The sequence below is a fragment of the Leucoraja erinacea genome, chromosome 4 (assembly GCF_028641065.1).
Source record: "Leucoraja erinacea ecotype New England chromosome 4, Leri_hhj_1, whole genome shotgun sequence".
Taxonomy (NCBI): Eukaryota; Metazoa; Chordata; class Chondrichthyes; order Rajiformes; family Rajidae; genus Leucoraja; species Leucoraja erinaceus.
The window spans coordinates 28,178,649-28,194,328 of record NC_073380.1 but is presented as its reverse complement, the minus strand read 5'-3'; the positions used below and the strand labels follow the sequence as shown (position 1 = coordinate 28,194,328).

The 15,680-nt window shown below is 44.6% G+C and overlaps 1 protein-coding gene across 1 annotated transcript in view; it reads right to left on the bottom strand.

The window, feature by feature from the left end:
• LOC129696222 (focal adhesion kinase 1-like) overlaps positions 1 to 15,680 on the bottom strand; it is a 425,097-nt gene that overhangs the window by 303,183 nt on the left and 106,234 nt on the right. The window contains 1 exon segment of the mRNA XM_055633900.1: positions 1,619 to 1,645. The gene's annotated coding sequence lies outside the window, so the exon portion shown is untranslated.

Sequence of the window (15,680 nt, the reverse complement as noted above, 5' to 3'; positions counted from 1 at the left end):
TGGCAGACAGGAAACAAAGAGTAGGGATTAGCGGGTCCCTTTCAGAATGGCAGGCAGTGACTAATGGGGTACCAAAAGGCTCGGTGCTGGGACCGCAGCTATTTACAATATACATTAATGATTTAGATGACGGGATTAAAAGATTAGCAAATTGTGACGTCATCAGTCGAAGCTTAAAAAACAGTTTTGTCTTTTTTTTTAACTTTAATCACCACTAAGTCGTGAAATATCGCATCAAATCTTAAGTGAACCTGATCACTGCTTAGAGGGGGGAAATGTGAGTCAGAATATTTAAACATTTTATCGTTACCGCGTAGCATTTTGGCGAAAATATAAAGACACACACATATACACGCACATATACACACATACATACATACACACACACATACAAGATGAGAGTTTTAAAGCTATAGAGATGTTAGCCTCAGGCAAGGTCTGCAGAATAGTCATTATTATTCAAAAAAAACTAACTGCTGCAGAAACTCAGTGGGTCAGGGAGTTTCCATGGAAGGAAATGGATAATTACAGTTTAGGTGGGGTCCCTTCTCAGACTGATGGTGTAGATGGGAGTTTGCTTGTAGAAAAAGATGAAGGGAAAGGTGGAGCAAGAGTTTGCAAGTGATCGTTGAATCCTATATCAAATATCCTATATATCAAGTATTGATAACTCAGAGGACAGAACTCAGTATTTTCTTCAATAACTTTCTCTTTACACTTCAAATGACTGGTTTTTTCCTCTTTCTCCACATTCCCTATGCCCGATACAAACAATGCACAGAAAAGGACACGTGTGACACACAAGTTTGATGACAGAATATCCATGCACGATTCCATTTACATTTATGTTAATACACAGTGAAAATATCATAAAACTCTACACAATATAAATAAATGTTGTATCCAACAAGTGCAACTTTTTTGCTTTAAAGACTTAAACTATTAAATATTCAATTTAGCAGTAGACCTTTATCCTTACGACAATCTCAATTCATCACCATATATAGTTACTTGGTTAACAGTACCTTTCATCGTAATGCCTTTTAATGTATGCAAAATGCCCAAAGGTGCTTTGCAGAAACATTAACGACTAATATTTGACTGAGCCACTCAGATGTCCAAGCAGATGGCCTAAGCTTTGTTGAATGAGGTAAGTTTAACAAGTATCTTAAAGGACAACTTGTTTTGGGGGTGGGGGGCAGTGAGTTTTCGAGAGAAAATTACAAGGCTGAAGGCACTTGAAGGTTGTTAATTAAATCTTGATGACGTGCAAGAGGACAGACTTAGATAGACACTAATGTCAGAGGATTGTAGGGCTGCGAGAGATAACAGTGATTAGAAGTGGGAGGCCAGGGAGGGATATTAAAAAAGTGAGAATATTTTAAAACCGCTTAACCCAGAATTATTTTGGATTAGATAGTATGGGAGTGATGATTGAATAAAAGAGGGCGTGCTAGGACTTCAAAGCTTTGGATGACCCCGAGGAAAGAGAATCATGGCCAGAAAAATATGTCAAAATCCAACAAATCAAATTATGCCCACTGATTAATAGGTTTCATCGAACTCCCACTCATCTAATTTAAAAGTTGTATCTGTAGAATAAGTAACACACACTCACCTGTCAAGTGATATACATCGGAAACGTCTGTAAAAGAGCAAACAGAAAAATATGTAACTTGTACCATTATTCTGCAACTTGGTAGGGAATCATTGTAGCACATAAAACAGGATTTGTACAACTATGAATAAAGAATTATCGCGGAATGCTGCTCAGAATCATCACCTATTTTACTCGCATTCATGTGTGCCAGATGTGGAGGGCTCATCTCACTTGCCCTCCACAACCCTGAACAATGGAGTGGAATCTATATAGCTCTTACCCCAGAATAACCCTAAACATTGGAACACAGCTTTGTCTCCTATCAAGGCTGTCATTGATATTATGAAGTGCATCTCCAACAATGAGAGACCTTATCACAAATGTAATATTAGAAATAAGAGAAACATTAAATAAAATAAATGTAAACTTCCCTTCACATCTCAATCCACAGGCCTAGAATCACCATTGAAATTAATGGGGTCTCGCACACGAGCAAGACTGACCCGGCGAGGGATCAGTTGCAATTCTCCCAGACAGGACTCTGCAATTAGACAAATCAGCAGGGGTATAGGCCACCTGGCCCAACTTGTCCATGCCGACTAAGGTGCCCGAACCATGCTGGTCTCATATCCCTCGAAAGGACGGAGATAAGACCTGTTAAGGCTGGTCCAGAAGATTAATTCAAATGGGATCCATAGTGACTTGGTAAATTGGATCCAATACTGACTTAGTCATGGAGAAGATGCAATGGCAAAGGTGTTTTTATTACAGTAGGTTTGTGACTTGTCTATGATTTGCATGAAAATATAGATTGTTTCATTAGTTCATAAGACCATAAGTGATAGGAGCAGTATTCGGCCATTCGGCCCATCAAGTCTATTCCACCATTCAATCATGGCTGATCCATCTCTCCCTCCTAACCCCATTCTCCTGCCTTCTCACCATAACCTCTGACACCAGTATTAATCGAGAATCTATCTCTGCCTTAAATATATACACTAGCTTTGCGTCCACTGACCTCTGTGGCAAAGAATTCCACAGATTCACCACCCACTGACTAAAGAAATTCCCCCTCATCTCCTTCCAAAAATAATGTCCTTTAATTCTGAGGCTATGACCTCTAGACCTAGACTCTCCCACTAGTTGAAACATCATCTCCACATCCACTCTATCCAAGCCTTTCACTATTCTGTACGTTTCAATGAGGTCCCCCCCTCTTCTAAACTCCAGCGAGTACAGACCCAGTGCCGTCAAACACTCATCATGTGTTAACCCAGTGCTTCTTAAACTATTTCCGTGTCATTCATCTTATCACAAAATTTCATTCACCCTTGACAAAATTTTCTTATGTTTTTTGGTAATTTATCTTATTCTCCCTTGTGTATAATTTTATATATAATTTATTTTGTCACATGAGCAAAAAACATAAATTAAGTGTTTATTTTATTCAACTTTATAAACATCCTAAAAGTATGTAAAGAAAACTAAGAGTGATTAAAAAAAAAAGTTTAATTACCACTTGAGTTGGAAAATCATTTTATTAGAATGATAAAAAACCATTCCAACGTCTAAACACTGAGCTTCAGACCCATCCTACCCTTTCGGGCTTTGAGTACTGCAGTTTTTTTCTTGGAAAACTAGCTCAAAAGACCATGGAGTATGTGATTTAATATATTAGTATCCAACTAATATAACTTTCTATAACTCTCCCTGACGAAAGCTCACAATACCACCAAATATCAACTTGCCATATTTGGTATACTTCTCTCTTGAAGCTGGCTCTTCCAACTCCAGATATATTTTAAAAGTTGTGCATGTGTACTGACATGTATATGTCACAACTAGGAGTGACAAAAAATTAAGAACAGAAAAATTATTAGAATTTTTCTAGTTGACATAAAATAAAATCAGTAAACAACTGTCTTAGATCTTAGAATTAGATTCTTAGAAACAATTTCTTATTGTGTATGTTTACCCCAAATAAATGACAAGCAGTATACTTCTACACTTACATGTATGCTTTTTATCATCAATGAATAGGAAGTTCCTGTACGCCTGTGACAAGCTTCTCAAACCGAGGTTCAATTTCTTTCTCCAAAGCAACCCGCATTACTGAATCAACACACAGAAGTAAATTCCGTTTTTTGGATTTCAGTTCTACCAAGGTCGAAAATCCTTGTTCAGACAGGAAATATGTTGTCATCATTACCAGTGGTTGAAGAGCCTTCAAGGCAATTGATTTGTATTCAGGGAAAGCAAGTAATCCATCCCAATAGTCTCCATAGTAGGAGTACATCTCTGTCACTTGTTTTTGCGATGTTATATGCCTTCTCTTTTAGTTTTATACTGTCCTTGACATTTCTTGTCGGCCACAGTCGCAACTTTCTCCCCCTGGAATCTTTCTTCCTCTTTGGAATGAAAAGATCCTGCATCATCTGAATTATTCCCAGAAATTCCTGCCGTTGCTGTTCCTCCGTCAGGGTCCCTGCTAGGGTCCCTTTCCAGTCAACTTTGGCCAGCTCCTCTCACATGTAGTCCCCTACGTTTAGCTGCAATACCGAAATGAAATGAAATTGGTGGATTTTTGATTGAAGGGCGGTCAAAGGACAAAGCAGAATATGGGTGGAGAAATGGCAGAGGGTGTTTAATCAAAGTGTGGGATATTGCATTTTGGGAGATCAAATACAAGGAATACAGTAAATGGATGGGCTCTTGGGACATTGATGTACAAAGGGATCTTTGGGTGCATATCCATAGCTAACTGAAAACAGCAACGCAAGTAGATAATGAGCTAAAGGAATATGGCATGCTTGCCTTCATCGGTAAGGGCATTGAGTATAAAAGTTGGCAAATTGTGTTGCAGCTGTGCAAAACGTTTTGGTTCTGTTACATTTGGGGTATTCTGTCCAATTGTTGCCACAATATAGGCAAGATGTAGAGATTTCAAAGAAGGTGCATAAGGGGTTTACCAGAATGTTATTGAAAAAAAAAGACATGCAGTGCTAGAGTAACTAGGCAGATCAGACAGCATCTCCCCCCCCCCCCCCCCCCCCCCCCAAGTGTTCATTGAACACTTTCTTTCTTAGACTCACTGCTATGGCCACCTGTCCTTTGTAAAACATATAACCATAGTTTCCCTAGTCCTTGCCTTTCATCCCACAAGCTTCCACATTCAGCATATCCTTCAACTCTTCTGCCAACTGCAACACAATCCCACAACCAGCCACATCTTGATCTCCCCACCCTTCTGCAGTGACTACTCTCTCCATAACTGCTTGACCTGCTCATCAACCCATTGGCACTTTCTCTGCTGGAGGGCAACACTTGTTCCTAAACATCTTCCCCCATCACCTTTCAGGGACCTAAGCTACTCTTCCAGATTAGGTAAAGATTCATGTGCATCTCCTTCACCCTTGAGTACTGCATCCAGTGCTAGCCTCCTCAACGATTCCAAATGCAGAAGAGGCCACTGATTTGCAGAGCATTTGAGCTCTGTTCACAATAGTAATCCTGAGATCCTGGCTATCTGCTATTTCAACTTCCCTTCTCATTTCCACACTGACTTGTCCGTCTTCAGCCTTTTTAACTACCAGAGTAAAGCCCAACACAAACTGAAAGAACACCTGGTGAAAGAAATTGAGATGGAGATAGGTTTAAATTGAATTGAATTTCCTTTATTGTCATTCAAACAAGTTTGAACAAAATTTCATGCCATGCAGTCATGACAGCAAAAAGCGATAAAACACACAATTAACCCAATTTAACACAAACATCCAATGGTGAATCTCCAGGCACCTCCTCACTGTGATGGAAGGCAAAACGTCTTATCTCTTCCTTCTCACGCGGTCAGGCAGTCAAACTGCTGCGTCGAGGCTCTCGATGTTGAAGCCCCCGCCGGGCAATAGCATATCCCGGGGCCGATTTTGAGCAACGCGAACAGGCCGATTCAAACTCCGCGAGTCGGTGCGGGCGAAGCTGCTGTTGCGGGAGCTCCTGAAAATGGGTTACCAACCAGCGAACTCCCGATGTTACCGTCCACAGGGCTCGTGGCTGAAGCCTCCGAAGCTCCAAAGTCGGGTCGCAGCCACAGCGCCACCACAGCCTGCATGCTTACTTTCAGCCAGCTCCGCAATGGTGAGTCCACAGGCTCTGCCACCGGAGCCCTTAAGGTCGATTCCAGTTTCAGGCTGCCAGCTCCACAATGTTAGGCCTCAACGCAGACGGAGATACAAGGAAAAGGTCGCATTCCCGTTGAAGGAAGAGATTTAAAAAAAGTTTCCCCACCCCCCACATATACACAACTAAAAATAGACTAAAACATAACAAGATAAAAAGAAAACAAAATGAAGAAAGACAGACGGACTGCAGGCAAGCCGCAGCAGCTTGGGCAGCGCCGCCACTTCCGGAAGGTGAGAGGGGAACACTTTAGCCTGTTGAGGTAAATGAGGCAAGCCCAATAACAACATTTAAGGACATTTCAAAAGGTATATGGACAGGAAAGGTTTGGGGGGGGCGGGGGGGATATGGAATATCTTGGTCAGTGGGAACGAGTTGGACCGGAGGGCCTGTTCCTGCGCTACATGGCTCTGACTAACATAGTAGATTATAGACAATAGATGCAGGAGTAGGCCAGTCGGTCCTTTGAGCCAGCACTACCATTCAACGTGATCATGGCTGATCATTCACAATCAGTACCCCCCGTTCCTGCCTTATCCTCATATCCCCTGACTCCGCTATAATTAAGAGCTCTCTCATCCTTCTAAATTCCAGAGTATACAAGCCCAGCCGCTCCATTCTCTCAGCATATGACAGTCCCGCTATCCTGGGAATTAACCTTGTAAATCTACGCTACACTCCCTCAATAGCAAGAATGTCCTTCCTCAAATTTGGAGACCAAAACTGCACGCAATACTTCAGGTGTTGTCTCACTCGGGCCCTGTACAACTGCAGAAGGACCTCATTGCTCCTATACTCAACTCTTCTTGTTATGAAGGCCAACATGCCATTCGCTTTTGTTCACTGCCTACTGTACCTGCATGGTTACTTTCATTGACTGATGAACAAGGATCCCCAGATCCCGTTGTACTTTCCCTTTTCCTAACTTGACACCATTTAGATAATAATCTGCCTTCCTGTTTTTGCTACCAAAGTGGATAACCTCACATTTATTTATCCACATTAAACTGCATCTGCCATGCATCTGCCCCCTCACTCAACCTGTCCAAGTCACCATGCATTCACATAGCATCCTCCACACAGTTCACACTGCAACCCAGCTTTGTGTAATCTGCAAATTTGTTAATGTTACTTTGAATACCTTAATCTAAATCATTGATGTGTAATGTAAATAGCTGCGGTCCCAGCACCGAGCCTTGCGGTACCCCACTAGTCACTGTCTACCATTCTGAAAGTTGAGAGGAGAACGTTTAGGCCGTCTACAACCCAATAGTACAAATATTGAGTTTGAAATTTCAGGTAAACATCACCACTTGTTCCCCTCTCTAATCTCAGTCCTCACATTTTAGTTCCCTTTCCCATTAACCCCCCCCCCCACTACGGGGGGCAGGGAGGGAGGAGGGAAGGGGGTAGGGGTGTGTGGTGGGGGAGGGGGGTTTAGGGGAGGGGATGGATGGGAGGAGGGGGAGGGAAAAAGAGGGGAGAAAAAGGGGGAGGAGGGGGGGGGGGGAGGGGGGGGAGGGAGGAGAGGGGGGAGAGGGGGGGGAGAGGAGGAGGAGGGGGGGGAGGAGAGAGAGGGGGAGGGGAGGAGGAGAGGAGAGAGAGGAGGGGAGAGAGGAGGAGGGGAGGAGAGAGGAGGAGGGGAGGGGAGGGGGGGAGAGGGGGAGAGAGGGGAGGAGAGGGAGGAGGAGAGGGAGAGGAGAGGAGGGAGGGGGGGGGGAGGGGGGGGGGAGGAGAGAGGGAGGGGGGGGAGGAGAGTGGGGAGAGGGGAGGAGAGGAGGGGGGAAGATGTCCTGAACTACGCAAAAAACGGTACATGATAGCGCGACAATTTTTGCACCACCAATTTTTACTCGCAATTATCTTGTGGTGTGTTTTTCTTTATCAAATTTCATTCAGATTGATGTTATATTTTACAAGTTATTCCCATTTTTAACATTACAAAATCCCACTTTGAGAAAGATTTCTTCCATCTGCACTGACAGTTACAACTATAACGTCACAATGGGATTGTAGCCCTGCCCGCTACAATGTGGCAATCTCAGGACACTGAGTCCTGCCAGCCCTAGCAAGCAAAGATCATGGAGCGGAGCAAGATACTCCACATGGCGAAAAAGCCGTAGCATATCATGGGTAATTTTTCGCGCCATCTTAATGTGCTTGTGATTACCGTCATGGCGTCCACATCTACATCTACAGCTCGCTGACTGAATGATACAGATGTCCTGACTGAAAATCACACACTTCTGATCAATTATTTTAGGATAAGCCTTTCTAGAGAACATGCTACTTTTTGCTTTGCCCATTTCAAAATATAGAATTTTGAATTTGGCTCCTAATACCTTTTTTTTATAACACACTGTAACTTTCTACATTTCTACTTTTACATAGAAACATAGAAAATAGGTGCAGGAGTAGGCCATTCGACCCTTCGAGCCTGCACCGCCATTCAATATGATCCTGGCTGATCATCCAACTCAGTATCCTGTACCTGCCTTCTCTCCATGCCCCCTGATCCCTTTAGCCACAAGGGCCACATCTAACTCCCTCTTAAATATAGCCAATGAACTGGCCTCAACTACCTTCTGTGGCAGAGAATTCCACAGATTCACCACTCTCTGTGTAAAAAATGATTTTCTCATCTCGGTCCTAAAAGACTTCCCTCTTATCCTTAAACTGTGACCCCTTGTTCTGGATTTCCCCAACATCGGGAACAATCTTCCTGCATCTAGTCCAACCCCCTAATAATTTAGTAAGTTTCTATAAGATCCCCCCTCAATCTTCTAAATTCTAGCGTGTACAAGCCGAGTCTTTCCAGTCTTTCTTCATACGAAAGTCCTGCCATCCCAGGAATCAGTCTGGTGAACCCTCTCTGCACTCCCTCTATGGCAAGAATGTCCTTCCTCAGATTAGGAGACCAAAACTGTACGCAATACTCCAAGTGTGGTCTCACCAAGACCCTGTACAACTGCCCCCCCCCATTGACTCCATCTGCATTTCATGCTGCCTTGGAAAAGAAGCCAACATAATCAAAAACGTCCCACTCCAATTATTCCTCCTCCTCCCATCCAGCACAAGGTTGAAAGTGTGCACAATGAGACTCAGGGACAGCTTCTTCCTATTCATTATCAGGCTTCTGAATTGACTTTCCATAAGCTAGGGATTGTCATTGTATTATAAGGAACTGATGCACTACAATGCTGACGACCAAATTCTACACTCCAAAATTCAGAATTCCAACCCTGCATTGATGAAGGAATGGCTTATTAAAAAATACCATTTAGAAAAAGAGCCTGATAGAAATAGAAATATCACATGATTAGCAACACCGCTGGTAAAACATCCACAAAACCATTTTCTATCCAGTCTATTGTTCACACTAATATCCTCAGATTTATTTGTAGACCACAGAGCAAAAATTGCATCTAGTACATCTTTATACTTATAAAACTCTGATCTCGGATGTGTATTTATCTGTGTGCTTGTGTGTAATCACATCTTCGCGAAAAAACGACACGGTAACGGTAAAATGTTTTACATATTCCGGTAGACATTTTTCTCGTGGATGTCTTATCTGAAAATTTCAGGCTTTATTTCCCGAGTTATTACTGAAAATGTCCAAAAATCTGCCAAACTATGAATTAAAAATGACTGTCTTTCGCTGATGATGTCACAATGGCTCTGCCTCCATGCGCCGTCTTGACGTCACCCCCCTGACCATTCCCCTCCCCCGTTATTCAAAAGACGCAGAAAGAACGAGCAAGTCAAGAGTCAAGAGTCAAGAGTCAATTTAATTGTCATTTGGACCCCTGGAGGTCCAAACGAAATGCCGTTTCTGCAGCCATACATTACACACAAATAGACCCCAGACACAACATAATTACGTTTTACATAAACATCCATCACATAGCTGTGATGGAAGGCCAAAAAAAACTTATCTCTCCACTGCACTCTCCCCCCCCGATGTCAGAGTCAAAGTCAAAGCCCCCGGCTGGCGATGGCGATTGTCCCGCGGCCATTGAAGCCACGCCGGGTGGTGCGAGGTCGCACACCGGGTCTTGGTGTTGGAGCCCCTGGTGTGCGCTCGCAAAGTCCCGCGGCCATTCCAGCCGCGCGGGGCAGTGGTGTTAGGCCCCGCTCCAGGAGCTCTTCAACCCCGCAACACGGGCGGGAGAATTCGCCGTTGCAGGAGCCCCGAAAAGCGGTCTCCCTCCAGGGATCCGCGGGCTCCCGGTGCCGCCGTCCGCAGACCCGCAGTAGCAGCCTCCGCATCAGCAGCGGCAGCGGCAGCAGCAGCAGCAGCAGCGGCATCGGCAGCAGCAGCAGCAGCAGCAGCAGCAGCGCTCCTCCACCGCTCCACCCGCTCCGGTCTCGGCCAGCTCCGCGACGGCAACGGTGAGTCGGCACCAGAGTCCCCGGCTTCTTCCCGTTAGAGGCCGCTCCTCGTTGCGGCCTCAACGACACCTGAGACCCGACGAGAAAAGGTCGGGTCTCCAGTGCAGGGAGAGATTCAAAGTTTCCCACCCCCTCCCACCCCACCCCCCCATCCCCCCACACACACACCCCAACATAAAATAACAAAAACTACATAAAAACACAGACAAAAAATAATAAAACGCGGACAGGCTGCAGAGGCCGCTGCTGGCCAGAGCCGCGCCGCCTACCAGAACCAAGTCGGGCCCTGTACTCGCCCAGGGTCGGCGCATGGTGGGGAGGTTGCTGTGCTGCGCAGGCCGAGCCAGGCGACTGGACCTGGGCAGAAACAGATCCTAGATCCTGGAGCTGGAACGAGGGAGTATTGCGTACGGGAACCAGCTCTCCCCTGTTTACGCTGCGCCCCCCCCCCCCCCCCCCCCCCCCCACCGGATAGGGTGGGGGATGGGTTAAAAGGAGCAAATTAATAATATTAATATAATATCAAGGGGGGGGGGGGGCGCGGCGTCACAGGGGAGAGCTGTGTGTGTGTGTGGTTAGTGTGTGTGTGTCTGCAACCGCGAGTTGAGGGGACGGGACCGGGATGGCGGGACTGTCATATGCTGAGAGAATGGAGCAGCTGGGCTTGTACACGCTGGAGTTTAGAAGGATGAGAGGCGATCTCATTGAGACATATTAGATTGTTAAGGGTTTGGACACGCTAGAGGCAGGGAACATGTTCCCGATGTTGGGGGAGTCCAGAACCAGGGGCCACAGTTTAAGAATAAGGAGCAAGACATTTAGAACGGAGACGAGGAAACACTTTTTCTCACAGAGATTGGTGAGTCTGTAGAATTCTCTGCCTCAGAGGGCGGTGGAGGCAGTATGATATGTAAGTTTTTTTATGTCCAATATTTCAGATATTGAGACGATATTCTACCATTTTCTAATCTAAAAGCAATATATCCCATGTTTAAAAAAAATGTAATGTCATTTATTGGTTATTTATACATTATTATGGTTTATATTAAGGTTCTAAAGAACTGCTACTTCTATAAATAGCAGTCAAATGGTCCAGATCTGAAATGTTGTCTGTCCTTCCCTGCACAGACCTTGCCCGATCTGCTAGGTTTCTCCAGAACTGTGCTTTTTGCTCACGATTTCAGCATTCACAATTCTTTTAATCTTTACATACAAGTGTGTTATGTATCTTTTGTAGGAAGGAACTGCAGATGCAAGTTTAACCCTAAGATAGACACAAAAAGTTGGAGTAACTCCAACAGGTCAGACAGCATATCTGGAGAAAAGGAATAGGTGACATTTCGGGTCAAGACCTATCTTCAGACCCGTCTGAAGCAGGGTCTCAAACAGAAACCTCACCTATTCCTATTCTCCGTGAATGTTGTCTGACCCCAAGTTACTCCAACCTTTTGTGTCTATCTTGTGTTACGTATCTCAATGTTTTGCTTTTTCGTCTAACGATTCGGCAGCCTCCTGAAATTCGATGCATTGTCAATAGACAATAGACGCAGGAGTAGGCCATTCGGCCCTTCGAGGCAGCACCGCCATTCAATATGATCATGGCTGATCATCCACAATCAGTACCCTGTTCCTGTCTTCTCATCATATCCCCTGACTCCGCTATTTTTAAGAGCTCTATCTAACTCTCTCTTGAAAGCGTCCAGAGAATTGGCCTCCACTGCCTTCTGAGGCAGAGAATTCCACAGATTCCCAACTCTCTGGGTGAAAAAGTTTTTCCTCATCTTAATTCAAAAACTGTGGCCCCTAGTTCTCGATTTCCCACCATCGGGAACATGTTTCCTGCCTCTAGCGTGTCCAGTCCCTTAATAATCTTATATGTTTCAAAAAGATCCCCTCTCATCCTTCTAAATTCCAGAGTATACAAGCCCAGCCGCTCAATTCTATCAACATATGACAGTCCCGCCATCCCGGGAATTAACCTTGTCCAAAAAGTGGCTAAGTAGGCACTTTTCTCCGACAATAAACTCAACATACCAATTGACAATTTTATGCTGCCTTTCTCCAGCAACAATTCTTGAAAACTGGTTTCAGATTATCTTCATCTTATATCATTTTACTCATTTGCAGCTCAACTGTGCAGATCCCTCGCTCATGACAGCAAATTGCATCCATTTTGGTTGTCATTGGCAACTATTAGTTCCTGGTTTCATTGTATTGCATACAATTGCAGACTTTAGCAAATGAGTGATGGTGGGTGAATGATTTGTGAGTGAAGGCCAAGGATATTGTTAGTGAGGTGATGCGTGGGAAACAAAGTAATAAATTGGATGTTGAAATGGTAGCCAGCTGGAGAAGATTAATTAATACATCACAATCACCCGCAGCATCCCAGGTGGGCCATTTAAAGCAAGCCTCAAACCAAGAGTTTTGATCTACTACAAATCTTATGTACAATTAGGTATTTCTCATGTACTCATGTACAATGTTTCTCTTCTGACATTAATTAGCACATCCAGTCAACATGCTTCAATCCATTATGTGTTAATGACAATCTTGGCCCATTGCTTTGGCCCTTCAAGTCCAAAGTTTGGACACCTTTAAAGAAACATCAAAGACTTTGGAAAATATTTTATGGATCATAAAATATGCATTAAAAGCCATGTGGCACAATTTAGACTATTTTCTAACTTCCTGTTTCCATCCAGGAGAATAGAGTACAAATATTTATACAAGGACCCCAATGCAGTGCTAAACTTTGATGTATGTACCATCTTCCACCTGATGCATTCAATTTAGGCTTCTTCTGCATTCTCAGGACACATAAAATATTCCAAGGCAATGTGACAGCTATTACGTTAGTACAGGTGCACAACCTTTTATCCGAAAGCCTTGGGACCAGACACTTGTCGGATTTCGGACATTTTCGGATTTCCGAATGGAAGATTTTTAGCGTAGATTAGGAAGGTAGCGCGGGCAGCTTGAAAAGTCTGGAGCGGCTGCCTCCCCCCCGGAGACCGGGGAATCATTATAAATCATTGCATAAATGTTAGTCAGTTACTTTGGAGGGATTTTATGTGGTGGTGGGGGGTAAAGGGGGAAACTTTGATTCTTAGTCCCCTACCTGGTCGGCGACTCCCAACATCCGGCCGCGGGCGGCGCCGGTTGGAGCTCCGACCCCGGCAACTACCCCTGGCTGCGAGGCGCTCCAAATCCAGCGCCGCCCGCGGCCGGACGCCCGCAGTCCCAGCTCCGCGAATGTTGGGAGTCGGCGGCCACAGCGCTCCGGAGCTTACCGCACGGCGACCCGGTAAGGCACTGCCCACTCCCCGCTGGTATCCCAGCGCTGCGACACCGCCGACTCCCAACATTCGTGGAGCTGTGGCTGTGGGCGTCCGGCGGTGGATTTGGAGCGCCTCGCAAGCCAGGGGTAGAGTTGCCGGGGTCGGAGCTACAACCGGCGCCGCCCGCGGCCGGACGCCCGCAGCCCCAGCTGGGAGTTGGCGGCCACTGCGTTACGGAGCTTACTGCACGGCGACCCGGTAAGGCATTGACCACACCCCGCCTCTCCGACCAGGTAGGGGACTAAGAATTAAAGTTTACCCCTTCACCCCTCCTTCACATAAAAGCCCTCCAAACTAACTGACTAACATTTAAGCAATGATTTACAGATGTTTAAGTGTCTCCCCGGTCTCCGGGGAGGAGGCAGCCGCTACAGTAGTACAGACCTGGGTTGACCGTGGGTCGTTTCGGGTCAAGTTTGGCACCAAACGCGAGCTTTGGTGTGCAGACGACATCCTGGAAAAAATGGCCGGTTTTTGGAGTTTTTCGGTTTCCGGAACTCCGGATAAAAGGTTGTGCACCTGTACTGGTATGCTGGCTAATATTTATTTCTCAATAATAAGTAAAAAATAAGATTAGCTAATTAATTAACACTTTGCTGGAATCATTGTTTTCAATTAATTATCTTCCCAGCTTCATAGTCTTGTTCTCTTGATTTTCATCTGGTTCATTCACTTTTCTCATGCCGCACATGTCATAAATAATTATTTTGCTGTGAATCCCATTATACCTTCATTCACGCTCACACTGCCCTACGGCCTCTTGTAATTCTGCACATTTGATAAATGCTAGTTTATTCATTCCGGATGGTTCTTTCATTCGCGTTGCTCACGCCATAAATATTCCAGTCTATTCCTGCCAAACAAATCACCCATAACAATTACAACTCTTCCTGTGCTAAGTTCCTCTTATTTCACAATCAAGTTCTTGTCCAATTTCTCTTCCTACAAAAGCAAATCCAGGCTCGACTCCAATTGGCATTTACCTGTCTGCTTATGTTTTGACTCTGAATTTGTCAGTATCTGCAACTGGCTGCCTATTTTCACTAACTGAAAATATGTTAAAAGAAAATATTTTGCATTAACGGAACCATGACTTTCTCTTTTCAGAACAAGCACATGCCCTGGAATTTTCATTCAATTAGTACAGACTTTTCGTCACAATCCCACTGAAATTAGCACAATTAGCTCACAACACTGGAATTCTAGTTGCAATCGTTTTGCACTAACTTTACAAAAAAGTAATTAAAGAAAGGCCCATACATCCTTCTTAAGTTCCTCGGCTTGCACTGTGACTCTGTGGCTGTTGAGACCAATATGGAGTTTGCAGACTCTGCCACATTAGGATAGGTGATGTTTAACAAGGCAGGTGGATGGGAAATTTGAAGCAATCCTTCCATTCATTATCCTTGGCTCCTGTAAACTAATCCGAGAATTTGAGACACCCATTGTCCTCCTAAATGTTCCTTCTTTACGGTGCGCTAATATAAGCTAAAGCTCCACAGGCTGGTGGTGATGTTAAATTTAAATTCCCACTCTCACCCCAACCCAGGACAGTCAAAATATCCTTGATTTTTTTTGTTCTATCAGTTCATCTTGGGATTTTCATGCCAGGCACATAGATGGCAAGGACCACCCTTTAGACCTATGCATTCCATTACAGCCTATGGTTGAGTGGTCACAACAATGGGGCATGCAGTTCAACCCTTCCAAATGTGAAACTATGCGTGTCACCAGAAAGAGGAATCCAGGCGAAACATCTTACAATATAATTGGTACCACCCTTGAAGAATCCAAACAAACCAAGTATCTTGGCATCAAATTGCAGAATGATCTGCGTTGGAATGGTCAGACTCATCATGCAACGGTGAAAGCAACAGGTGTCCAAAACTTTCTGAGGCACAACTTTCAATATTGTTCAACTTCTGTCAAGGAGAAGCTGTATTTCACCCTCGTTAGACCTCATTTGGACTACGCAGTTGCAGCATGGGACCCATACACAAATAAAAACATTTCATCCATCGAACGTTTCCAAAGACAGGCAGCTCGATTTGTTACTAACACCTATGAGAGAGAAGCGAGTGTCACCAAACTTCAGAATTCTCTGGGGTGGAACCCTCTCCAAGACAGACGTGAAGCTCACCGTTTGACCTGTTTTTACAAAACGTTAA